At 41.9% G+C, this 26,041-nt stretch overlaps 1 long non-coding RNA gene across 2 annotated transcripts; it reads right to left on the bottom strand.

Moving 5' to 3' along the window:
- Positions 1–18,319: 18,319 nt before the first annotated feature.
- LOC309340053 lies at positions 18,320–25,445 on the bottom strand. Of its 2 annotated transcripts, none has more exons than XR_014155773.1 (4): positions 25,303–25,445; positions 23,593–23,663; positions 20,334–20,469; positions 18,320–18,394 (listed from the first exon to the last, which is right to left on the bottom strand). It is a non-coding gene; the product is annotated as an uncharacterized lncRNA (long non-coding RNA). The 2 variants fall into 2 exon arrangements; XR_014155774.1 differs by having other exon boundaries at positions 20,334–20,465.
- Between the last annotated feature and the right edge of the window lie 596 nt (positions 25,446–26,041).

The raw sequence follows: 26,041 nt of genomic DNA, 5'->3' as shown, positions 1-26,041 counted from the left end.
TATTTAGAGAGTGGGGGTGAATTACATTAGGCAGATTTGCAGTGGTATTTTTCTATTTAATATGAGTGATCATACATGATTGGAAATATACATTTGACTATACATCACTCTCCTTGATGTTCTGAAGACCAGTAGTAGTCTAAATTTGTTTTTATAGACTAGATGAGTGAAAAACCTGGTTGCGTGGCCTGTTGACATAAATTGTACATGATGGAATAGTTAATCAGGTAATTATACCCTGCACAGAAAAATAAAAAGCTATCTTTGTTAGATTGGTGGTCTTCATGTTTATGCAACATAACACCACCTAGTAATTTTATGTAATACTATACAGCATTTTGGAAACTGAAACTCTTGTGTTTAGACTTCACAGATCTGCTCCCATGAGTGAATGGGAAATGATATTCCTGTTGGCTTGAAATGAGATCTTTGTATCTCAGCAAGTCGCTAAAATTAAGAGGCTTTATGGAAAAAAGATGAAAGCTAATTGAATTTAGTGCAGTCTTTTCTTCTTTACAAAATGGTATAGACAAGATATCTTTAGGGGGCTTAAATCTGTAAAATTATGTGAACCTAAACATCAACATCATTGTTCATCATTAAATTGCTTATTGTAGCCATCATGGTCACTTATGCATCATGTTCAAGAAAAGGGGAAATACTATTGCTTCCCTGTTCTCTGACGAACCAGTACAGCCATTGCTCTGGAAAGTCAGTGAAGGTAATTCCTTTCTGACTTCGATAACACACACACACACACACACACACACACTCTCAGCGTGTGTGTGAAAAATAAAAGGAGAAAAATAAAACTTTGATTCCTAAAGCCATACAACAAGGGGGAAAATGTTAAAACAAGCTTCTACAAAGAAAGCGAGGGACAAACACAAGTCAGTAAAATGGGGAAATGAAGGTATAGGAGCTTTGTGGGTTGCATAAAATGAAGTTGGGAGCCTGTGGTCTGATTACTCACCTGTATTCTACTCAGTCTACTCTCATGTCTATTCAGTCTACTCTTGTGTGTGATACAGGCATTGGCTCTCCTGCTCTCTTTTTTGACTAGCTAAATGATGAACACTACTAGAAGAGAAAGGTGTCTGAATGGTTTTTAATGACTAATTTTAATGGGAAGCCATGAGTAGATAAAGGCACATCTGCATGGTACATATTGGGGATTTGATGAACTTCTGCTTCACAGACAGGTTGCTTATACTTGGTCATACAGTTGAGAGGAACAGCAGTGGAAACACAGGTGTCCATCCTGCCCCCATCCCCTGAAAGTATGAATGTCCTGTGGAGAAAAAGTACTTGTCATATTGAGGGAGATGTGCCCTCCAGCACTGCACTGCCAAAAAGCAAAAGAAGAAAGTAAGAGTCTGAGGTAAGAAGAAATGGAATGACTTAGTTTCAGGCTTTTGAAGAGGAGAGTCTTTCTTTACTCTCCCAGGGGAAAGGGGGGGAGAAAGAGAGAAACAAGCAGCAGCATATCTCAGGAGAACAAGCTCCATCAATATTGGCTGCAATACTACACACCAGGCATAGGCAAACTCGGCCCTCCAGATGTTTTGGGACTACAACTCCCATCATCTCTGACCACTAGTCCTGTTAGCTAGGGATGATGGGAGTTATAGTCTCAAAACATCTGGAGGGCCGAGTTTGCCTATGCCTGATATACACAGTAAGGCACCATGGTGATTAGCATGGAGCAAGCATTAATTAAATAAACCCCACAGTGTTTCTGCAGTTGAACTATAGTTATCGAAACTCCGTACCTAAGAATAGGCATGAAAGCAAGCCACAACTTATCTATTCCAAGGAAAGGGCTCAAGTCTGATTATGATGAAACATCTTTAGAATCTGATGAATACTTTACAAGAATTCAGTGTGAGATTAATGGGATAATGACTCCCCGATTACATAATTTAATAAAAGCCAAAGGTGTAATAAGAAAGTGAAGTGATCATGTATCAGTCAAACAGTGTGGCTGAAAGAAGCAGAAATAAACAAGTCAATAGTCCATGGATCATAGGTTCAGAAGTGAGACTGTAGGCCACAAGGCGAAGAAAACCTATGGGCACTTAATAGGAAGTAGGTTTCACTAAAGTCTCAGGCCAAGGAAACAAGCTAGAATTGGATTGTGAGCTAGAGAGGAAGTATAGCTGGTGGGAGGGACAATACAGTGCCCTTTCTAAGACTGCATCAAGATTACGAAACACCTTGCCCCATAAAGTGTGGTTGGCTCCCCTCTCCTTCCCTATTTTTTGCTAGCTACATAAAAACCTTTTTATTACAGTAGGCTTTTATTTTACGGGGCAGGCAAATGTTTTATGCTTTTTTTAAAAAATGTGGACCCTTTCTCTTTTTTGTAATTGTTTTATAGAATTTAAATGTTAACCTGTGTTACAACATATAAACCACAATGAGTAGTTTTTTGCACCAGAGTTCAATGGTACATATTCTTAGATAAGTGGGTATATGAATAATAAAACTGTTTAGCTATATCTAAATGTCACACACACTTTTAAAATTTGTGATCACCCATTTTCTTTCAAGAGTGTCACTTCACTTGTTTTACTTTATCTGAAACAGACTATAAGTGCAATCTTATACATGTCTACTTAAGAAATCTTCTCAGAAATAAATACTATTAAGTTCAATGGTAGTTTCAGATAAGTTTGTATAGCCTAAGATACCTTGTTCTTTAAGCTGCTGCACCTGCCTTCTGAAATAACACCTTCTGAAACCCTTTACAACATGTGTATTTAAAGAGCAAGCAATGCAAACTGCTTTCAAAACATTTAAAACAGGTTGGGCAGGTTTCGACAGTCTGCTGTATTATGCTAACTCTGGAAAGCCTACTGCAAGGTTAAACAATACCTTATTTTGGCAGATAAGGTTCCTTTTAAAGGGTTGCATAGTCCTTTACAGTGAACCTTTGTTCAAGCAGTTATTGAGGATAGGCAATGAGAAAGCAAGGGAGATAATTTTTTTATACAAACTGAATTGTGAATCCCACCTTTAAAATAGCTCATTGCTGGTTTCTTTGTGTGTTCTAATAATTTTATATTTTCCGAAATGACACATGGAAGAATCATTTTTAGTGGATTAGTAATAAGGAAGTGAAACCAATCCACAGTTCAAAACGAATGGTAAATAGATGTGTCATCAATTCTGCAAAAATGTTTCATTCCTTCCCTTCATAATTCTCAAGGCCCAAATGAGTTCCAAAATAGATCACAGTATGTATGCCACCCTTCAGTTTACTTGTTAGGATCCAGTTTGGGAAATGGAAATGACATTTTCCGTTGGGAAATGACACATGGTTAAATTCTGTTGTGTTGGGTGTGAAGGTGGGGTTGCAGTTGTGAGTGGTTGGCAGCGAGCTTGAGTGCTCGGTGACGGTTAGGCATTGGTTTATGGTTTGGTTGGTTGAGGGGCATGGATTGGCTGTGCCTGCCCCTCTAATGCTGCTGCTGAAAGGGATTCCGTTAAAGGAATTGGGAGCTAACTATTGCTTGTCCTCTCTGTCAAGGGGGCTCGGGCCATAGCAATGAGCTCCTGGTTGCATTTGGGGTGAGGGCAGGTTCCCTGCTCCGCGTAACCCCCAAGTGTATTCCCCCATTCGCATCGTGCGGAATGTCTGTCTGTCCCTCATGGTGGGGGCAGATAGTCGCAACCAATGCCTACGCAACCACTCACAAATTTGTATTTTAATAAAGTTGTGGCCAAAATTATGCCAAAAATCTTAAACAAAAATTTCTGTGTGTTGTGTGAGTTATTGAGGTGGACCTGGGGACCTCGACACACAAACAACCAGACCAAAAATGAAAGTTTAAAAGTTTTATTTCCTAATCAAAGTTTTACACAGCTAGGGTGCCCTTTCTCTAACAGAAAGTTATATTTATGAAAAGGGGAATAGAAATTGTAGAGAAGATTTATCCTACCTAAGAAGATGAACCCTAACCCCACACCCCACCCCACCACCCCACACAGAGAAAGCAAGGATGGAGTGATGGTCACACCAGTTATCTTGGCCAGGAATCCTTATAGCAAGCAAAAATAGGAAAAGGGTGAGGTGTGAAAAGGAAGTACTGCAGACACATTGCCTCTTTAGGAGTTCACCACATAGACTTCTCTGAACTGGCACAGAAAAAGAATTCCTTTTGTACGGACATGGGTTGGAATGCGAAATCCTACCCAACAGGATCGAGAATGGCATTGCCAAAATCTGTTTTCTAGCTATCAGAAAAGGTTTCAATAATGACCACTTCACAAACATAGGAACATGCATTATGTAGGCCCAGAGTCTCCATATATTAAAATAGAAAATCTCAGGTTGCTTGTTCCAGCTTGATTTTCAAAGCTCATGTCCACCAACCTTAAGACTCCTGTGGCACAATGGCTCAGTTCATCTTGCTGTTAACCAGAAGGTTGGCTCAAACGCCCACCCAGGACATGATTCCTTTATTGCAGGGGTTGATAACCCTCAAGATCTCTTCCAACTCTACAGTACTCATGATTCTATACTTCCGTGCTCTCAGCTGGTGCTCTCAGTCTCTGTAAGCAAAAGCCAATCAAACATACACACCCAAATGTATCCTATTTCCAACATTGAGCTGCAAAGTTTCATTATGCTAAATTTTCAGTCTAGCCAGGTTACAGACACTTAGCTTTAAAATGAAAGGATATGACAGTATTAAGAGTGGGGGGCTGTCTCCAAAGACAGTTCAGAAACTGGCTTGTGCAGAATTTGGCAACCAGGACAAAACAGTTTGAGCATTGTTGCCCTGATCCTGGCCTGACTGCACTGGCTTCTGGTTGTTTTCTGGGCCCAATTTGAGGTGCTGGTTTTGACCTATGGAGCCTATAGTGGAAGAGATTCAGAAGAGAGCTACAAACATTCTAAAATAGTTTGGAAAACAAGTTCTTTGGGCAAAGTTATCATGCCTCAGGGCAGGAAGTCAGACCTAATTATCAGATTCCTCCCATATCCTCTGCTCCATCTAAAACGAAAGGTTCTACAATCCTGATTGCATCAGAAATGAAGGAAAGTCACTCTTTAGCATAGTTGCTCTGAAAACTGGAGTTGGGAATACTGATTTCTCCAGCCAATACAATGGCATGCATGCCTCTCTGTTTTCTAACAAATAGTATTTTTGCTATTTTATGTTTTTGCTATTTTATGTTAAGCACTTAGATATTATTAAATAGCCTATAAATTACGATGAATAAATTAATAAATTTACTCAAATATTTTTCACAGCCTTACAATCATCAGTAATAGTGTTATCAATTATTTTCCAAGATGCCTCAAAATGACAAGCCTTATATATGTTTAGCTTTGTAGTTCACATAAGAAGATCAAATGTGCGATGTTTTGGGTTTTCAGTTAATACTGTGGACACTTTCCAGAATTGTTTTGCACTGTGTGAGAAGGTTTCTCAAGCATATCTCCTGCAGCATGTTGTTCATTTACAATGAAGTGGATGCAGATTCAAAATGGCTTGCCTCATAACAGCAGCACAGCTGGGAAACTACAAGCATGTGTTAAGATAAAAGCTCTTTAGCACCACCTCTGAAGAATCCAGCACAATATGGTTCCTTATTGCTGTGTGCCATGGCTTATGTTAGAGAAGTAGAATACAGTACTCTTCCAGCAAGTAGTCTATTCTTCTATGATTTATATGATTTCTTAATCTTAAAATTCCAATTGATAATGACAGTTTGTTTCTAGTGCATTATGAAGAACTGAGTCAATAAAAATAGTTGTGCAAGCTAGCTTTGCACATGTGCTTTTTTTGTGTGGCAGCAAGCAACAAACATTCAACAATGCTTTTGTAAAACTACTCCAATTCTACCAACCTAAGCAAGAAGCTGTACTGTATAGTATGTCCTAAATTCCCACAACTTTTTTTGTACATCTAATGTAAAAACCCATTCTCATAACCACACCAAAGGCATATCAGATGCTACAGGGTTGTTTGGAAAATCTACAAAATGATAATATATGTCGAAGGATATTTGCTCCAAGCCTTTCGCATTTGCTTTGTCCCTGTGATGCTTCAATGATAAAATGAAAAAAGTGGCTCAGGGCTACTTAATTCCCACAATTCCAAGAAAAACACAGAAAGAATATGAATGCACATGATCGTGGACCTTGAAGCTGAAATCAAAGCTCTTACAAATCTAAATAAGCAGCCCCTAAAATTCATGACTAGTGGAAGAGTAGTCCAAGAGTGGAAAGAGTGTTCAAGACATCCATCGTCAGAAAGCTCTTTGTGAAGAAATAAATGAATGACTCTTCCAAACCAATTCAATTTGCACATTATTTTGAATATTTATTCATTACCAGGCACAATAAAAGCAATGTCTATTAAAATAACCATATATTTAAGAAATTCAGTCAGAATCCTTGGTTTTAAAATGTTCATCATGAGCAATAGGCCTCAATCAGAGTATACTGTTTTACTGCATTGGGGCTGATATATATATATATATATATATATATATATATATATATATATATATGCAGGTTTTGGTGTCCTCGGGTGTCTTCCCGTGTAAAAGTTGGGGTGTCTAGGCGACGTTTCGACGAGGTCTCACTCGTCATCTTCAGGCTGGTGCTTTCGGCTTCTTCTAGTTTCTCGTAGGTTCTTGTCAGCTGGAAGGTTTCCTCCCCGTAGAGGTAAGATATTTGCTTTCGTAGATTTTCACGGGTACAGGAATGCAGGTTTTGGTGTCCTCGGGTGTCTTCCCGTGTACCTCGTCGAAACGTCGCCTAGACACCCCAACTTTTACACGGGAAGACACCCGAGGACACCAAAACCTGCATTCCTGTACCCGTGAAAATCTACGAAAGCATATATATATATATATATATATATAATTGTCTGTAGCACCTTAGGGACCAACTAAGTTTGTTCTTGGTATAAGCTTCCGTGTGCATGCACACCTCTTCAGATACCCATCTTTAGATTCCCTTCTTCAGATTCTTCTGTGTTGGGACTGTCATAGCATTGGTGGATTATGACAGCCAGCAAACATGCTAATTCCTGTGTGTAAGAACGCTATCTGCGGATGAGTTTCTAGGGTCAGAAGTCAGGCCCCACCTAGTTTCAAAACCATTTTCACAAAATAAAAATGTGAAATAGAAGAGTTACAATGATTTGAAAAATACAATAAAAACCAATTACACAGAGTTCCGCAATTACTAATTAAAACACAAGGATTAGTGAATGTGTAATAGCTGAATATAATGAGTTGAGAAAGCAAGCATACATCAACCCAGTATCCCCCAGGGAGGAACTAAATAAAAATCCAAAGTGCAATTGAATAAAACAAGCAGCTCTTTAACTCAAATAGCCTGCAGGGACTATTTGCATTTGAGTCAACATGGATGCCAGCTCAATTGTTTTAAGTAGTCACAGAGATGCTGAGCAATAAGGATTCCTTCTTAAATATTCAGATTGGTTTATTTAAGGAATGTCCTTCTTTGAAGGTCCCCTGTTTTCTTGCATTGAATCTAAAACAGGGGTTTTAAAGAGCACAACACAACTTGAAAGTTTACCAGGGGTGGCTAACCTTTTTTAGGCCCATGGGCAGATTTGGATTTTTGAGCAAGTGCTGTGGGCACCATCCTCTCTGGTCACTTCTGTCCTCCATCACTAGGTCAGCCCCCTATGCAAATGCACAATTATACTTTACTTTGCTTTTCCAGGCAATCTTGATATAAGGCCACTCCAGAAGAACTACGGTAATCTGAGCCTTAGGAAGCAAACCGAGTTGAAAAATGAAGTGGGAAAAGGTATCAGTCTTCCCATTTCCTACTTCAGCTCTATGTGCTTCTCAAGGGAGAGGAAGATAATGACCTTCACCATCTTATGCTTAGGGGGCAGTGTGTGGGTGGGGGGCTCGGGAGCTTTGTAGGAACCAGGCAAAAACCTCAAGAGCAGACTCTCCAAGTGTCCCTATTTTCCAGGTAGGTCCCTGATTTAGAGAAGCCATCCTGGTTTCTGATTTGATCCTGGAATGTCCCACTTTTCCTAAGGATGTCCCCTTTTTGCATTGGAGAAATGTTGGAGAGTATGGTAGGATGTCCCTATTTTCAAGGAGAAATGTTGGAGGGTATGGAGTTATTCAACCCCTCCAAGCCATCTGAAGGCAATCCTGTATAGGGAAGTTTTTTTAAAAAAAAGTTTAATGTTTTCTTATGTTTTTATATATGTTTGAAGCTGCTAAGAGTGGCTGGGGCAACCCAATAAGATGTGTGAGGTATAAATAGTAAAATTATCATTATGGAATGGGACTTCCTATTTGCAGTGCAAAAATTTTGGAGGGTATGCAAGAGCACCACATTAGGGAACTCTAGCTTATGGAAATATTTTGCTTTGGGAACAATGGAAAAGACCATTCTGCAAAGTAGAATAGGTGAAGAAGAATATACTTCCCTTAGCAGTTACTTCCAAAGATGTCCTGGTTCCCACATTGAGTATGCCTACTATAAAGAACTCTATCAGTTTAACTGCAAGGGCTTCTTAAATGCCTCCTAGGAAATATAGAATGGTATGAGTACTAAGAGCACCCAGTTAAGGGTTCTCAGCCCCTATTACAGAATTGCCACCTTTAGGCTCACCAGAGCCCTGCCTTGTTGTAAGGAGTCATTGACCACCCCCTTCACCCACTCAGCCACACCTCCACTGGCCCTTTCGATGAGCCAGGAAGGACAAGGATCTAGCACATGTGGTAGCTCTCACATTACCAAGGATCTTATGCACATCTTCAGACTGTACAAATTGAAAAGTATCCATTAAACATGGACAAGCAGAGGCCAAAGTTACATCCACCAGATTTATATCAACTACAGTATCCAAATCAGAATGGAGCCAAGCAATTGTTTACCCTTTGCCTCTCACTAGAGCATGTATATGTTCCCTGTCAGGTCCAGCATCAAACCTCTTCAGAACTGACTTTGCCCTTTTCTTCCCTATTCTTCTAGTGCTGTCACCATGGACCCTTCCGTTTATAGTGCTATAGGTGCTATTTTCAATGATGTTTTTGTAAAATGAAAACCTATAATGAAATTATAGAGGACTATCCACATAACAAGTCACATGTTACTGTTTTTTAGAGAGTGTTTGCACTTTTTCCCATCATGCCAATGACATGAAGTGTTCAGATTGAGAAAAGTTATGTGCCTATAGTCCCACCCCTTCCATTCTGTCATTCCACCAACCAGTAAATATTGGATTTTTGAGTATGCACAAAGGTTACTTAGAGCCCTTGCACACATTAAAAAATAAAATAAAATACAGTACCTGGTACAGTGGTACCTCTGGTTACGAACTTAATTCGTTTCAGAGGTCCATTCTTAACCTGAAACTGTTCTTAACCTGAAGCACCACTTTAGCTAATGGGGCCTCCCGCTGCCGCCACGCCACCACCATGCAATTTCTGTTCTCATCCTGAGGTAACGTTCTTAACTCGAGGTACTACTTCCAGGTTAGCGGAGTCTGTAACCTGAAGTGTCTGTAACCTGAGGTGTTTGCAACCTGAGGTGTTTGTAACCCACCACTGTATTCTGGAACTCTGACCCTGTTTTGTTCTATCTCCAACCCAGTCCAATACAGATGTTTTGGACTCCCAACTTCCATCACACTCAGCCAACACATCTTATGGGAGCCCAAAACATCTGGATGGTGCTAGGTAAAGGAAGGGAAATCTAGTGTTATGATCACACACACAACATACATTCTTAAAATACATCATTTGTATCAAAGATTGGCATTGATGGATCTCATCACCACTACCATTTCCCGCAAAAAAATAATGAAATTAGTCTAGTCAATTAGCTAGCCAAACAGTAGATGAAAAAGAACCCAGGAAGAATGAAAGCAAAGGGACAAAGGATTTATTACAGACTCTAGAAGGAAGGTGGAGGATTACTTCTGTGTAGCTGTACTTCTTATTCCACCAGGAAACCTAAATCCAAAGAAAACATACCATAAAAGAGAAACCTGACGCTGCCAAATGATTTGCAGTTTCACTTGTGTGTGTGGTTTGGTCAAAGAACAAACAATTAGTCAATGAACTTTGTCCGTGATGTATTTGTCATACACGTCTCCCATACTAAATAACTGGAATTAGGCAAGTCATCAAGGCAGAATACTGGAGAGATTCCGAAGAGAGTCCCAACACTGTTGCTAGAACAAGGCATCAGTTGTGTGCCGCTTTTGAGTCATTTCCCAAACTGTTCTTGACGAGTATCGCCACACGCTTTCAGAAAGAACCTTCAGAGGAATTCCGGGAGCTCCATAAATGGCATGCGATAAAGCTGATCAAATACTACTATCTAGCGAAACTACTGCCTCATACTGAAATTCAGAATGCTAAAGACGTGTTTGCATAATATGCTTATAGTGACACTGAAAATAGGATTTGATACGCACTCTGATTTATACTATAAATTCCCCCCAATCGTTACTAAAGTGTTCTGGAAACACTGGTAGTTATAATTGCTTAATTCTATTAACATAATCATTTACCTGGTTAATCAAGATAATCATTTGCCTGGGCTGTGTACACAGTCCTGTTTTTCTCTGCACCCACAGTGTTCCCAACACTGGTTTGGGAAGCAGTGTGCACACGAGGTTGGCCACACAATCCATCTCTATCCTGTGGGGTTCTTTATGAAATACTGTATTTTGACTAATTTCACCCCAAAGCAGGTTCGATCTGAACTGAGAAAAAGAATGACCTAGCTGCATTTTATGTTGCTCATGTGTATGCAGCCCCAGTTAATCATAGAGTGGGAAGGAGTCCAAAGTTAACTAAATCCAGTAGCATTAATGCAACATCCACAGACAACCTGGCATAACCATCAAGTAGAAAGAGTATACACTGGATTCAGCTATCAGGAGAACAAATGCCATGGTTTTCTCACATTTTTAATAATAATAATAATAATTTATTATTTATACCCCGCCCATCTGGCTGGGCCTCCCCAGCGACTCTGGGCGGCTTACATAAAAACCAAAAATACAGTAAAATATCACACGTTAAAAACTTCCCTGAACAGGGCTGCCTTAAGATGTCTTCTGAATGTCAGGTAGTTGTTTATCACTTTGACATCTGCTGGAAGGGCGTTCCACAGGGTGGGCGCCACTACCGAGAAGGCCCTCTGCCTGGTTCCCTGTAGCTTTGCTTCTCGCAATGAGGGAACTGCCAGAAGGCCCTCGGCGCTGGACCTCAGCGTCCGGGCAGAATGATGGGGGTGGAGACGCTCCTTCAGGTATACTGGACCGAGGCCGTTTAGGGCTTTAAAGGTCAGCACCAACACTTTGAATTGTGCTCGGAAACATACTGGGAGCCAATGTAGGTCTTTCAAGACCGGTGTTATATGGTCTCGGCGGCCGCTCCCAGTCACCAGTCTAGCTGCCGCATTCTGGATTAGTTGTAGTTTCCGAGTCACCTTCAAAGGTAGCCCCACGTAGAGTGCATTGCAGTAGTCCAAGCGGGAGATAACCAGAGCATGCACCACTCTGGCGAGACAGTCCGCAGGCAGACAGGGTCTCAGCCTACGTACCAGATGGAGCTGGTAAACAGCTGCCCTGGACACAGATTTGACCTGTGCTTCCATGGACAGCTGTGAGTCCAAAATGACTCCCAGGCTGCGCACCTGGTCCTTCAGGGGCATAGTTACCCCATTCAGGACCAGGGAATCCTCCACACCTGCCCGCCTCCTGTCCCCCAAAAACAGTACTTCTGTCTTGTCAGGATTCAACCTTAATCTGTTAGCCGCCATCCATCCTCCAACCGCCTCCAGACACTCACACAGGACCTTCACCGCGTTCACTGGTTCTGATTTAAAAGAGAGGTAGAGCTGGGTATCATCCGCATACAGATGAACACCCAGCCCAAACCTCCTGATGATCTCTCCCAGCGGCTGCATGTAAATGTTGAAAAGCATGGGGGAGAGGACAGAACCCTGAGGCACCCCACAAGTGAGAGCCCAGGGGTCTGAACACTCATCCCCCCCCCACCACTTTCTGAACACAGCCCAGGAGGAAGGAGCGGAACCACTGTGTGACAGTGCCCCCAGCTCCCAGCCCCTCAAGACGGTCCAGAAGGATGTTATGGTCGATGGTATCAAACGCCGCTGAGAGATCCAGCAGAACTAGGAAACAGCTCTTACCTTTGTCCCTAGCCCGCCGGAGATCATCAACCAGTGCGACCAAGGCAGTTTCAGTCCCATGATGAGGCCTGAATCCCAACTGGAAGGGATCCAAATGGTCCGCTTCTTCCAAGCGTGCCTGGAGTTGTTCAGCAACCGCTCGCTCAATCACCTTGCCCAAGAATGGAAGATTTGAGACTGGGCGATAGTTGGCCATTGTGGCCGCATCTAAAGATGGTTTTTTAAGAAGCAGTTTAATAACCGCCTCTTTCAGCGGGTCTGGGAAGGCTCCCTCACGGAGGGAAGCATTCACCACCCCACGAAGCCCATCGCCCAGTCCTTCCCGGCTAGCTTTTATAAGCCAGGATGGGCAAGGATCCAGGAGACAGGTGGTTGGTTTCACTCGTCCAAGCAGCCTGTCCACATCCTCAGAGGTAACAGATTGGAATTGATCCCACTCAACTTGACTAGACAGAACTCTAGCACTCTCCCGCCCCGGTCCTGCTCCCACGGTGGAGTCTACTTCTTCCCAAATCTGAGCGATTTTATTTGCAAAAAACTTTGCAAAATCATTGCAGGAGAACATGTGGCCCTTACTGGGCCCCGATGTTGCAGGTGGTTCCGCTAAATTGTGAACCACCTGAAAAAGTCTCCTGCTACTGTTTTCTGCAGATGCAATAGAGGCGGTGAAGAAATTCTTCTTCGCCGTCGCTATCGCCACTTGGTAGGCTCAACGTTGAGCTCTAACCTGTGTCCGGTCAGATTCGGAATGAGTTATCCGCCACCGGCGCTCTAGCCGTCTCAACGATTGTTTCATTGCCCTCAGATCCGTGGAAAACCACGGGGCTGTCCGGGCTCCATGCAATCGGAGAGGGCGCTTTGGAGCCAAAAAGTCAATAGCCCTGGTTAACTCCACATTCCAGCGGGCCACCAGGGAATCAGCTGAAAGGCCATCAACATGGGATAAAGCATCCCCTACCACTCTCTGGAAACCATTTGGATCCATTAAGTGGCAGGGGCAGACCATCCGAATTGGTCCCACCTCCCTGCAGAGGGGATGGGTCACTGAGAAGTACAGTTGCACCAGAAAGTGATCTGACCATGGCACTTCTTTCGTTTCGCTTTTAGTTAGTGTCAGATCACCAACATCCATAGAGGTAAACACCAGGTCCAAGGCATGTCCGCGGCTATGGGTTGGGCCAGACTTATTCAGGGACAGCCCCATGGAGGCCATGCTTTCCACGAAGTCCTGAGCGGCCCCTTGTAAGGTCGTGTCGGCATTAATTTATTTTTTTGACATTTTGTGTGTGTGAAGTAAGCAGAGGCGGAGCTAGCTGCTCCGGCACCTGGAGCGGCGCACATGCTGTGCACCCGGGGGCAGGGCTAGCCACCCGCAGGGGCAGGACGAACGTCCCAGGGGGGCGGGCGGGGCGGCGATGTCACCCCCCTCAGGGATTACACTGGGGCCGGCCGCACCTACCGCACCCCCCTTCCTCCGCCAATGGATGTAAGCCAATTTGAACTCTTGGAAAGGCAGGTGAGGGAAGAGTGGAATCACAGCAGCAGGCCAACCCCAGTCTATGCGCATTCAGTCTACCCTAATTTGAACATGTGAAAAGGGAAACATCATTGGAGCGACTACAAAATTATAAAAATCCATAAAGAATGCAAATGAATAGGATAAATGAATACATTTGTGGGGGTTGCTACTGTAAGAAACTAAAACACTGAAACTCGAAAGTGCTAAAAGAACTGCTGCTTGACAGGCGGTTTGTGGTTAAAGGATAAACCCTTATCAAAATGAACTTTGACATGCTCAATTCACACACTGTTCAGAAGCAGAACTGTACCATGAACTCTGTTACAAGTTGCAGGAACAGGGAGCTGCAGAGAGTAATTACACAATTGTAATCGACAGAGGTTTTTTTTTAAAAAAAAAAGTACTGAAAGAAAGGAATCACTACTGTCTCTGATACTGGGTATTGTTCACAGATTCTGTTTTTGGAGTGGGGACGCCAAAGGTGATTTTATTTATTCCTTCATCTCCTTCCTTACCTATACTGGAGAATTTGAGGCTGCTGCCTGGGGAGAGGGAGAGAGGTTTTGTTTTGTCGGTAGTTAAGTGATCTCATTTGAGTTGCACGATTGAAATTGATCAATTTTTTGTTGTATAGATTTCAACAATACCATGGTTTGAGACTCAGTGGCACAGATGTTGTAAAGGTGTGGTGATCCGTCATGGAACAATTCCATTGAAGAAGATAACAGTGGTTACCCAGAACTCATTGCTGGTTGCGAAATGGGCCCCATAACAGTTCAATCTTCAGGCCCCCAAAAATGTAGGTCCGCCAGTAGTTCCCCCTATGAATAATTCGAGCTTGTTTGGATGATTTCGTTACTAGCCCCCGCCCCTACAAAATATGAATGACATTTTATTTGGCCACTTTTGGACATAAATTAAAAATATTTCTGTTCTGCCAGATGATATGTTTTCCAGTTATATGTTTTCTTGTACCTGCTGGTGAAATGTTTCTGACACAGCTTTTGGTATTTGCTACTACATCACTCTTTTCCATGTAAAATATTCAAAGCATCTAACAAATAATAAATACTAAAATTGCAAAACAAAAATATTTTTAAATGATTAAAAGAAACAAAATGCAGGCAAGTAGTAGTGCTAGAAGCACACTGCAGAAGTTACATAGTATTGCCTGCTGAATTAGACGTTCTATAGCTTGGAAATGCTGACCGCATCCCATTTCTGCTTATCCATTCAATTACAGGAAGCCCCCACTGACTACTTCTGTCCTTGTACCATTCAGCTTTTTTGGCAGACAACAGGATTGTTAAAAGATGAAAAACTGATAACTTTTTGTTTACAGCCAATAGTTGATGTGGATTTTTGGTCAAAGCTCTATCTAAAATAATTGAGTATAATTGACTGGGAGCGGCCGCCGAGACCATATAACACCGGTCTTGAAAGACCTACATTGGCTCCCAGTACGTTTCCGAGCACAATTCAAAGTGTTGGTGCTGACCTTTAAAGCCCTAAATGGCCTCGGTCCAGTATATCTGAAGGAGCGTCTCCTCCCCCATCGTTCTGCCCGGACACTGAGGTCCAGCTCCGAGGGCCTTCTGGCGGTTCCCTCACTGCGAGAGGCCAAGTTGCAGGGAACCAGGCAGAGGGCCTTCTCGGTGGTGGCGCCCGCCCTGTGGAATGCCCTCCCATCGGATGTCAAGGCGATGGACAACTACCTGACATTCAGAAGACATCTGAAGGCAGCCCTGTTCAGGGAAGTTTTTAATATGTGACATTTTAGTGTATTTTTTATCTCTGTTGGAAGCCGCCCAGAGTGGCTGGGGAAACCCAGCCAGATGGGCGGGGTACAAATAATAAATTATTATTATTATTATTATTATTATTATTATTATTATTATTATTACACCCCACAATACTTATTGTCTTTTTGACATTTTTTTCACATTCAAACATTTGCTACTTTTGATTAGCTGGCCTAAAAACATTGACTTAAATAGAGAAATGGATACGATCAAAACAAGTGAAAGCTCGAAAGCTAGATCTCTTTTCCCAAAATTACATTACTAAACTTAACTCCTTTTGCTGCCATGAACTATCTGTGTAATACTGAGCATATTAATAAGTCTCAAGTCATTTCCTAAATTGATGCTTAAAACTAATAACAGCTTTCGGGGGTGTTGCCAGGATGTGTGTCTTTAAACAGAGATTTGCATAAGTTCTAGCAGGTATGTAAACATCAAAGAGATTGAAAGGTAAGAAAAGGTGTTGCTTGTTTGTGACAGCTTAAAGCATACTTCTAACATACCTTGGAAGATGCATTACAATTACAGTATAGCAAGTTTCCCAATTACCAATTTTGCTCAGACAATTACAGTGAGTATAATTTAACGTGAGGTAATTATCTTCGGAAGAATCTAAATTAATGATGAGAGGCATGGCCCCACTGCAATTTGGAACTGAGTGAGATTTATGAATGAAAATTTGGGACCAAATAGGTCTCCTATATTCCAAGCTTTCAAATCATTGCCATTTTTTTTCAGCACATACATGCTTCTGAAGTGCACCTGGGGAACTTTCATTTATTTATTTTTTGGTGCAACATTCCTTTTCTGTCCATGTGCCCACAGGATCATTGATCACAATGCATCCTTCTCTGACTGACCATTTTTTAATCTGTTTAGCTTACAAACTGATTAGATAGGCCTGGGATAACCAAAGGATGAAAATTAGCAACCACTGAGTATGCACAAATATAGTGGATACTGCCCAGGATTGGATGCTTAGTCATGCCAACCATGCAGGTGCAAAAATAGGTTTGTATACTTTTTTTTATCATACACAAATTACAGAGACAGAACATCACATTCTTTTTTATAATTTTTATCATTTGATTTTTAAAAAATATAAACATACATTTTAAAAAAACCAATTCAAAATCCAAATTTCGATATTACCATATTTTTTGCTCCATAAGACGCACTTTTTCCCTCCTAAAAAGTAAGGAGAAATGTGTGTGCATCTTATGGAGCGAATGCAGGGGGGAGGCAGGCAGGAAAAGCCCCCAAGAGCCACACACAAGCTCTGCGCGGCTCTTGCGGGCTTTTCCCCAGGAGGGAGAAGGGACTGACGTGGCCAGTCAGTCCCTTCTCCCTCCTTGTAGAAAAGCCTGCAGGAGCTGCACGCTCCTTAAAGGGTGTGCGGCTCCTGTGGGCTTTAGCGGGAGGTAGGGGTATTGCCATAGCCGCGTGCAGCTTCTTTAGCCATGCGAAACCTTTCCAGTCGGGAGAGGCTGCACACAGCTATGGCAGAAGCCAAGACAGCAAGCGGGATGGATCTTTTTTTCTTGATTTCCCCCTCTAAAAACTAGGTGTGCCTTATGGTCCGGTGCGCCTTATGGAGCGAAAAATACTACTCTGAATCTCCTGACTTCCCCCCATCCCTTCCATGGGTCCAAATAATAATATTTGCAACTGTATATCAATACTTGTCCAAATTTTTGTCCTTCCAACTTATCCAAACTTTCCATTACCTTACAAGTGTGGTTAAAATCCTGCCAATGTTTTAACCTGCTTACCATGGTCTCTTAAATTAATCATAAACTTTCCCCATTCTTTTTAAAAGTTCTTGTCTTCTTGATTTCTGAGCTTCCCAATTAGTTTTGCCATTTCAGCATAGTCCATCAACTTGGTTTGCCATTCTTCTCTAGTCAGGGTTGTTTCTTCCTTCCATCTCTGGGCTAATAGCATTCGTGCAGCTGTTGTCGCGTACATAAATAGTCTTTTCTGTAACTCCTAGTAAAAAGGATTCTGGTTTTTTTTTTAACAAAAGTTACTTTAAACATTCCCCCCCCCCCAATTCATTATATATCATCTCCCAGAATATTTTTAATACATTATACATTCACCACATATGATAAAAGGTACCTTCTTTTTTTCTTTACATTTCCAGCAGGTATTTAAACTTGTTCTGTACATTTTTGCAAACTGAACTGGAGTCAAATACCACCGGTACATTATTTTCATATAATTTTCTTTCAGTGTACAACATGCCGTAAATTTCAGATGTTTTCCATAACTTCTCCCAGTCTATCATTTGTATATGACAGCACATCACATTCAGGGCATGTGGGAATTATAAAATTCATATGGTTCTAGCAGCACCACTGGTGTAAACATACATACAAACAGGAGCCAGTCATCTCTGGAAAGTTCATTCACTGTGTTATTGTCACACATACAATCTTCTCTTGAATACTGAATGCCAGGGGATCATGTGGCACCATGTTTTTATATAAATACATAGAGTTGTAGTCAATGCTGCGCATGCGCCAAGTTCCATTCATGTAACAGAACTTTCCCTTCCTCTCCTCTCCCTGGATGCCCTCCAAATCTGCTCTGGAGAGTCTGCCAACCCTCTGGAGCAGATTTAAGGAGGAAAGGAGTGGGAAGTTCTGTTGCGCACTCACAAATCTATTCCACAAGCAGAATGGCAGAATTAGAAATTACCCTTATATTTATATAATTATAAATAATTATACAGAAGATGTTTGTATAATCATATGAGCATAAACGAACCGACAAGCAATTGGCACACAACTCACCAGAAGCATCGGAAGGGCCAAATCAATGAGATGATCAGCATGTGCTGCAGAGGTAGGCAGGGGCCAACCCAAGGCATTTTGTGGCCTGAAATGAAGGAAAAGATGGTCCTCCTTTCATATTCAGAAACTAACTGGACTGGCAGCTGAATCATACTTCAAAACTGGTGACAGGACAGTAACCTGCATTGCACCTAAGGTCAACAGTTTTAGGAGGCAAATGGCAGTCCACATAGAGCACACTGCTCTGACCTCCAACATTTTGCTGCTGCTCCTCAGCATCCACTGAGGCAGATGCCTCACTGTAATAGGAAAGCCATCCCCTGAAGGTGGTTATAGGTGTCATTCAAAGAGCAACAGTGGAAGGAAGCCAGGTTCATTTTATGAAGATCAAAAGGATCATGTTGGCACCTTTTTTTTTAAAGTATATCTCTATACACTTTAAATTACGGCTTCAAGAAGCAACACAGTTATACATGTTGCAGGCATCTTTCTCCAACATTTCCTCCAGGATATTGTCATTTGTAGAGTTAGGAAAACATGGACAAATGACAACAAAAGATCGCACACATTATCACTGTAAACAAAAAGAAAGCCTGTTTTACACATCGTCAAGGCTCAGCACCGAGGAACACACTGGGATGCGTTAGTCCGAGTAAGAACTTGTTAGGAAAGGTCCCAGTCCATAAGGAAGCCATTTATTGCCCCTACATAGAAACGTAGAAAGCAACCTTATACTAAGTCAGACAATTTGCCTATCTAGTTCAGCACTGATTGGAAGTAGGCTATGTCCAGGGTTTCTTTTAACTTTGCCTGGAAGCATGCGCTGTACCATTGAGCTACAACCCATCCCCTTCCTGTTCTTGAGGGGCCAGTGGTCTGCCTGGATGGGCAGGGCCAGTCCAGAGGCCAATAATCCTTCACTTCCAGAAAAATGTTCCATGTTCATCCCATGAGGCAGCCTTACATGAAACCAAAGGGAGTGTAATTCTAGTCATGGCAATTCATTTTGCTTATATCCTTTGTCTCTCCCTCTGATATTTCTCCCACTTAGGTTGTGAATCTGACTATATGAATCAGCTTTCATGTTCTTTATGTTACTCTGTAATAAACCCTGTGCACTGATGATTCTATGGTAATAAGGCGTTTTACCCCTCCCTTGCGGTGGTTTTAAATATATCCTTGCTCAGGAATGTGAATGTTAAGCAATTCTTTATGGATTTGCATATGCTAACTTTAGGGATTTAAGGTGTGTTAAGACATGCCTCAGACATCAGTGTCAGCTAGCTGATGGAAGCCCTTACGTATGTTTTCATTTGTTTACTGACCTGGATGATGGAGATCTGACAGCTGGCTTATTGCTGACAACACAGTAATTCATTCTCTACTTTGAGAGGTTTCCAGCACTGCTGCTTGTCTATTCTGAATTAATCTCCCTTAATGAAGCTTATATTTTCTTTCTAATTTGCCCCTGGCAAATTAGTCTTTGTTTCATAAGCCTAATAAAATGTGAAATTCTTTGTGAGTATCATATATATTAATTCAGTTCTGTAGAACAGACAAACAGGTGATGATTAATGTTTTGTTTTTGGTTCAGGGTCATTGTGGCTTTTCATGAAATCCGTTCTATTGCTACAAGTACTTCTTCTCCATATGGATCAAGATCAGATGTCAAATGGCTCCTTATTGAACCACATGGCTTATCACATAGAAGTGCTGACTATGACAGAAGTGTACCAGGGCAGAAAATACAGTATGATGGTTTCTTTAAAATTATACCATGTTTTTCCTGAAAATAATAATTATTGTTTTCTGCTCCCACTGCAGAGAAAAATGCCTTGGGGTTATTCTGAGTATTTATGTACAGCTCTGATGAGTCATAACCATAAGATTATAAATTATTATGCAAAGTATTCTTGAATCAGCCACAACTCTTCAAAAATAATAATTATGACATTAAGAATCAAGCTAGTAGAAAATAGCAGAGAGTTATCTGAAATAATGTTAGATTAGTTCTAAAGAGGTACCTTTCTTTGTACAATTCCAAAGAAGTCATCTTATGGAACTTTAAAAACAGCTTTATTGTGAGAGAATCTTTCATGGACAAGATGCATGAGGTGATAGACTCAGTTTGCAAATACACATATCTGCAAACACAGCTGTCTGGGTACAAATGAAAACATTGTGAACAGTGAGGTTAATAGCCCATGAACTGCAAACAATACTCTGATATTTTTTAATGAACAACTCAATGTCCTAAGAAAACCAAATTTGTGTGAGCTGAAAAAAGAAAAAGTTAGTTTTGTCTTCTTCTAAATCCATGTACTGGGAATGATGCCAGATACTTTTCTTGGAACAAGGATTTTCCTCAGACAGAGCTTTGAAATCAGTTGGTGTGATGAGGCAGCACTGCTCACTTGACTGTCGTTGTGTTGCTGCTGCTTACCAGACGATGAAGAAGAAGGGGTGAGGTAGCACAAGTTTGGCATGGTGCCATTGCACTTGCAGTTGGGAGGACTGGATTGACTTACCAGTATATTTGCCCTGCTCCAGTCTCAGCACTGCTTCACCCATCCCCCTCTACCTCCTGATAAGCAGTAGTAACACGATCAGCTGGAGGTCCGGTGAGGAGCAGCACCCTACCATGCTGCCTGCTTCTGTTGGGAAGTGAGGTCTTCATCCTGTGCAATTTATTGACGTGGTTTCCACATAACAATAGACCATGCTTTAAAACAAATGATAGTTATGCTAGCTGACTTCATACTCTATATTGTTTGAAGTTGGTTTCTTTAGTAATAAAAAACAAATGCTTTGTTCTAAACCAGGTTACCTGGTTCATATGTAATACTAAGCCAATATTCATTAAAAGTGAAACTAAACTCAGCAGGAATCCTCCCAGCTGTGTGAAAGGAGAAGAGGGAAGGAGGGGACATGACAGACAGAGGCTTCTCTTGAGCTTCTGGAAGCTCACCATTATATCTCCAAATCATTGCTTAATGTTACATGTGAATGCAATCACTGGCTGTTGGAGTTGTAATGCTGAATTGATATTAATTTTCTCAAGTTGCACAAACCTGTGTACTCAACTCTGTCAGCCACAGATCCATTCTTTACCATCACTCACTTTATGTATTTATTTGTTTATTGTCCAGCTTTTTTTCGGATTGGGACTCAAGATGCCTTACAAATAAGGTATTCACCTGTCGAGGGAAGGACAACAAGGTGAGACCCAGTCTCGCTTCTCTAGGGAGTGAGTTTCAAAGTCTGGGAGCAGCCACTGAGAAGGCCCTCTCCCATGTCCCTACCAAGTGTGCCAGTGAGGCTGGCAGAACCTAGAGAAGGACCTTCCCCAAATATCTCAAAGTCTAAGCAGGTTCATATGAGGGAATACGGCCCTTCAGATAACTTGACCTGAGCCAAAATGAATGCAGATTGTTATAAGGTGTGTGATATTTGTTGTATATGTTGCTGTTTCTTCAGCTTGTTAATCACCTTGCATATAGTAATAATAGAAAGGCGGTATACAAATTAAAAGTGAAATGAAAAATTGAACGAAAATTTATAGGTCATAACCAGCACTTTGAATTGCACTAGTAGCCATTCACATGGCTATCAATTGAATCCAAAAAGAAAATAAAGTGGTTTTTAAAAAGGGGGAGAAAAGCTTGCTTAAAACCAATGCCAGAATTTTCAAACTCAGAAAGACACATCTTAATTTAAAGTGATGCAGTTTAAATGCCTAATTAATGTCTAATAATTGCTACTGCTAAGGAAATGACAGTTGCCAAATTCAACAATGATCACACTTACTAAGCAATTGGATTTTTTCTGAAATACGAATAATAATAATAATAATAATAATAATAATTTATAATTTGTACCCTTCCCATCTGGCTGGGTTTCCCCAGCCACTCTGGGCGGCTTCCAACAAAGATTAAAAATACATTAAAATGTCACACATTAAAAACTTCCCTAAACAGGGCTGCCTTTAGATGTCTTCTAAATGTCAGGTAGTTGTTTATCTCTTTGACATCTGATGGGAGAGCGTTCCACAGGGTGGGCGCCACTACCGAGAAGGCCCTCTGCCTGGTTCCCTGTAGCTTTGCTTCTCGCAGTGAGGGAACCGCCAGAAGACTCTCGGCGCTGGACCTCAGTGTCCGGGCAGAACAATGGGGTGGAGACTGATATTGCATATTATGTATACTGTTAGGAAGGATGGATAATTCACGGTATTTCTGCATCAGAATAGTGAGAGAAGGAAACAGTGGTAGCAGAGCTGGGTGCATTGAGCTGAAGGGTCACCAAGCTGTTTATTGAGTGTATTGCTAGCAGTGAGACAGATGGAAAAAGCAGCAAGTTCACCACCCTGCAAAATTCTACGGTTTCTTTTATCTGCACAAACTAATTTCAGTGAGGTCCAAAGTAATTACAGTGGTACCTCGGGTTAAGTACTTAATTCGTTCCGGAGTTCTGTTCTTAACCTGAAACTGTTCTTAACCTGAAGCACCACTTTAGCTAATGGGGCCTCCTGCTGCTGCTGCGCCGCTAGAGCATGATTTCTGTTCTCATCCTGAAGCAAAGTTCTTAACCTGAAGCACTATTTCTGGGTTAGCGGAGTGTGTAACCTGAAGCGTATGTAACCTGAGGTACCACTGTAAAGCTAGAATGTTTCAGATAAGTGTAGAATTCTGTAACTTCAAAGCTCTATAGTTTCAGTCAACCTACTATTTCATATCTGTATCAAGACAACAAATGGGGTGGGATTTTCCATTCTCTGTGGAGAGACTGAAATGGTGTATAGTGTGTTGAATGGATTCTTTACATTTAATCATGCACCACAGCAGTGGAAAATCACTGCTTGCAGCTGGATAATGGTGAAGGGGGGCATTGAGAGCTGATTTGTGTTTTTCATTATTATTTCAAAGGGTTGGCTGTTATTATAAAGGGCTCTCTTGAAGACTAACAGATTTATTGTGCCCTTCCCCTTTTGGACTACAGTCCACCATTAGCTACATGAAGTGTAATTTTCCATTGGCTGATATTTAGATCTACATGGTTAGCGAGAACAGGATTTTACACAGTGGTGCAAAACAGCATGTGGTGAATTTCTGGATATAAAGGAAACTTCAGTGACAGGACCAATGTATACAATTAGCAGAATCAGGAATGAGCTTTTACAACATGGTATTACATTAGGCTCTAAATAGGGGAAAGGATTTTACAGATCTGAATTTCTGGTTGATACCTCCCAGAACAGGCAAGCCTTCTACAATTATTTCTGCACACCTGAGCTGTAGTTTGTTGGCTCCCACCCAGTCTATCTCTCATTCTTTGGACTTACATGGGTTCACCAGAATCTAATGAAAAAGAGAAGTGATCGGAATATACCTGGCCATGTGACAAATATGTAGCTGTATCTTGGGAATGGGAAAGCAAGGCAATAGATGGGAACAGAAGTTTGAGATATATAGTGCCATCAGGGGAGACACACGTAAGCAAAATCATTTTTGCTATTGGATCAACTACTGACACTAGTCAGATGGTTCTAAACAGTATTGAATAACCTACTTTGTGCTTCCTGTTAGTGGGTATCAGGTTGGTGACCACAAACCAGGTTTTCTACTAACAAAACCTGGAGACAGTGTTTTATTTAATATAAAATCTTTCAGATGTACCATAGTTGCCTTGGTATTTCCTTTTTAATGCTCAGATACAGTGGGTTTTACAATCTAATACAACCAGGGAACAGATCATTGAAGCATATGCAAAAAGTAACATCCAGTCGAGGGGTATTAAGCATTAATCTCCAGCATAAGCAGTTTCTGAGCAATAGGGTCAAATCTGTCTCTCAGTAAATTTGGAGGAGGACTTCTAAAATCAATAATGTCAATTCAGTTTGTGTGCAGTATCTCTGATTGAAGGTGCGCAGCCATTATTTGTAAATGATTTGGAAGATTCCCTTAGGAAGCATATTGATTTAACAATAATTGAACCCATTTTCTACATGGGCACTGTTGGTGAAATATGGCAGCCAGGAAGTAAACCCCACTGTATTTAATGGAACTTGTTTGTGCAAAGGTCTGACTTGAAGAGATCGAGATTCTGACTGTTAATAACAGTGGTTTTGACATCTACAGTGGTACCTCGGGATGCGAACAGGATCCGTTCTGGAGCCCCATTCGCATCCTGAACAGAATGTAAGATGTGACAGCGCATCTGTGTGTGGGCGGGTCATGTTTCGCTGCTTCCACGCATGCGTGTGACGTTATTTGGACCGTCTGCGCATGTGTGAGCAGCGAAACCAGGAAGTAACATGCTCCATTACTTCCAGGTCGTTGCGGAGCGCAACCCGAAAGCACTCAACCTGAAGCATATTTATCCCGAGGTATGACTGTATAATGAAACCAGCTTATTAGCAGAGAGCTGAAAAATGATACTGTAATGGAAGCTGGAAAACTATCCTTCTGGGAAGAGGTTGGAGACCATCTTGGCTATGAGTCCTGAGAGAACTCCTTCCTGTCTTGCACGCCTTAATCCATCTGGCTGAAGGATGGGGCCCTGACTGACTCCAGCTTCAAAATATTAGGTTGAGGTATTGTTGGCGGGTTAACTGTTTTTCATTTGTGTGAATTGTTGTTGTTTTTACTGAGGAAGGAGAGAATTGTCTGGGAGGAGAGAAGCTGGGGATAATAGGGCATGCAATTGCAATAGTTCAAAGTAAGGAGAGGTATGGTGTGACAGGTGGGGCAGGCCAGGTAAGAGACATACAGCACAGGAAGGCAGTGACTGCTGTGTGCCAGCTCCTCCTCCACCCTGGGGAATTGTGGTTGTCCTATCAGGCAACCCTCAGGTCTGTGGTTGTTGCTGCTGAATGATAGGTCAGCTCTGAATAAGACATTGCTCATCTGATTGTGTATGAGGAGGCCAATCTGCTCTGCTTCTCTGAGACCTGGGTGCATGAGCTGGGTGGAATTGGTCTCACCTAGCTGTGCCCACCTGGTACTTGGTGCAGATCAGGGCAGATCAGGGCAGAAGGTCAGGGATTCTGCTGGTTCACCACTTGCCTTGCTACCTACGTGAGCTGACAGAGCTGGTCTTGGAGGCTATGTTGAGGACTCCCAGACTCCTGGTTTTGCAAGACGTCAACATCCATGCTGAGACAACTAGCTTTGAGGTGGACACAGGACTTCATGGCTGTCATTATGACATGGGGCTGTCCCAACATGTCACATTCTGGACCATGTTTTCTTGACTGGGCAGGAAGAGGATCTGGAAGCAGGGGACGTTGACATCAATCCCTTAATATGGTCAGATCACTTCTTGTTGAGATGTAGGCTTTCAGCACCTTTCAGCTTCCATCTGTGGCTCCTAGAAGCTATCAGCTTGTGACAGGAACCACACCTCAGGAATGGCTTCATCTGGCCAGCTAAACAAGGTGAGGGTAGCCCATGGGTCTCAAACCCTCAGTGAGTTAAGGACTTCCCATGCATGTGAAGATAGGCTCTGGCAGATTGAGTGGACAAGACCAATAGTGGGTCCAACAGTTAAGAAGGTGGTTCCTTCACATGCTGTAGAGGGAGGTAAGGGGCTTGTCAACCTGGGAAGGTAGCCCATCTGGAAGGAAAACTCTGATCCTAAGCCTCTGCTGCCTTGTGGGACATCTTTGGGAGAAGAAAAGCCTAAGAAGTAAAACCAACAATAATCCAGACTGGAGTCCCTAAAACGGATGGATGGT

The sequence above is a fragment of the Podarcis erhardii genome (genome assembly GCF_964252035.2).
Source record: "Podarcis erhardii genome assembly, chromosome: 4".
NCBI lineage: Eukaryota > Metazoa > Chordata > Lepidosauria > Squamata > Lacertidae > Podarcis > Podarcis erhardii.
Note: the sequence above shows the minus strand (reverse complement) of the source record. Positions and strands in the feature narration are given on the sequence as shown.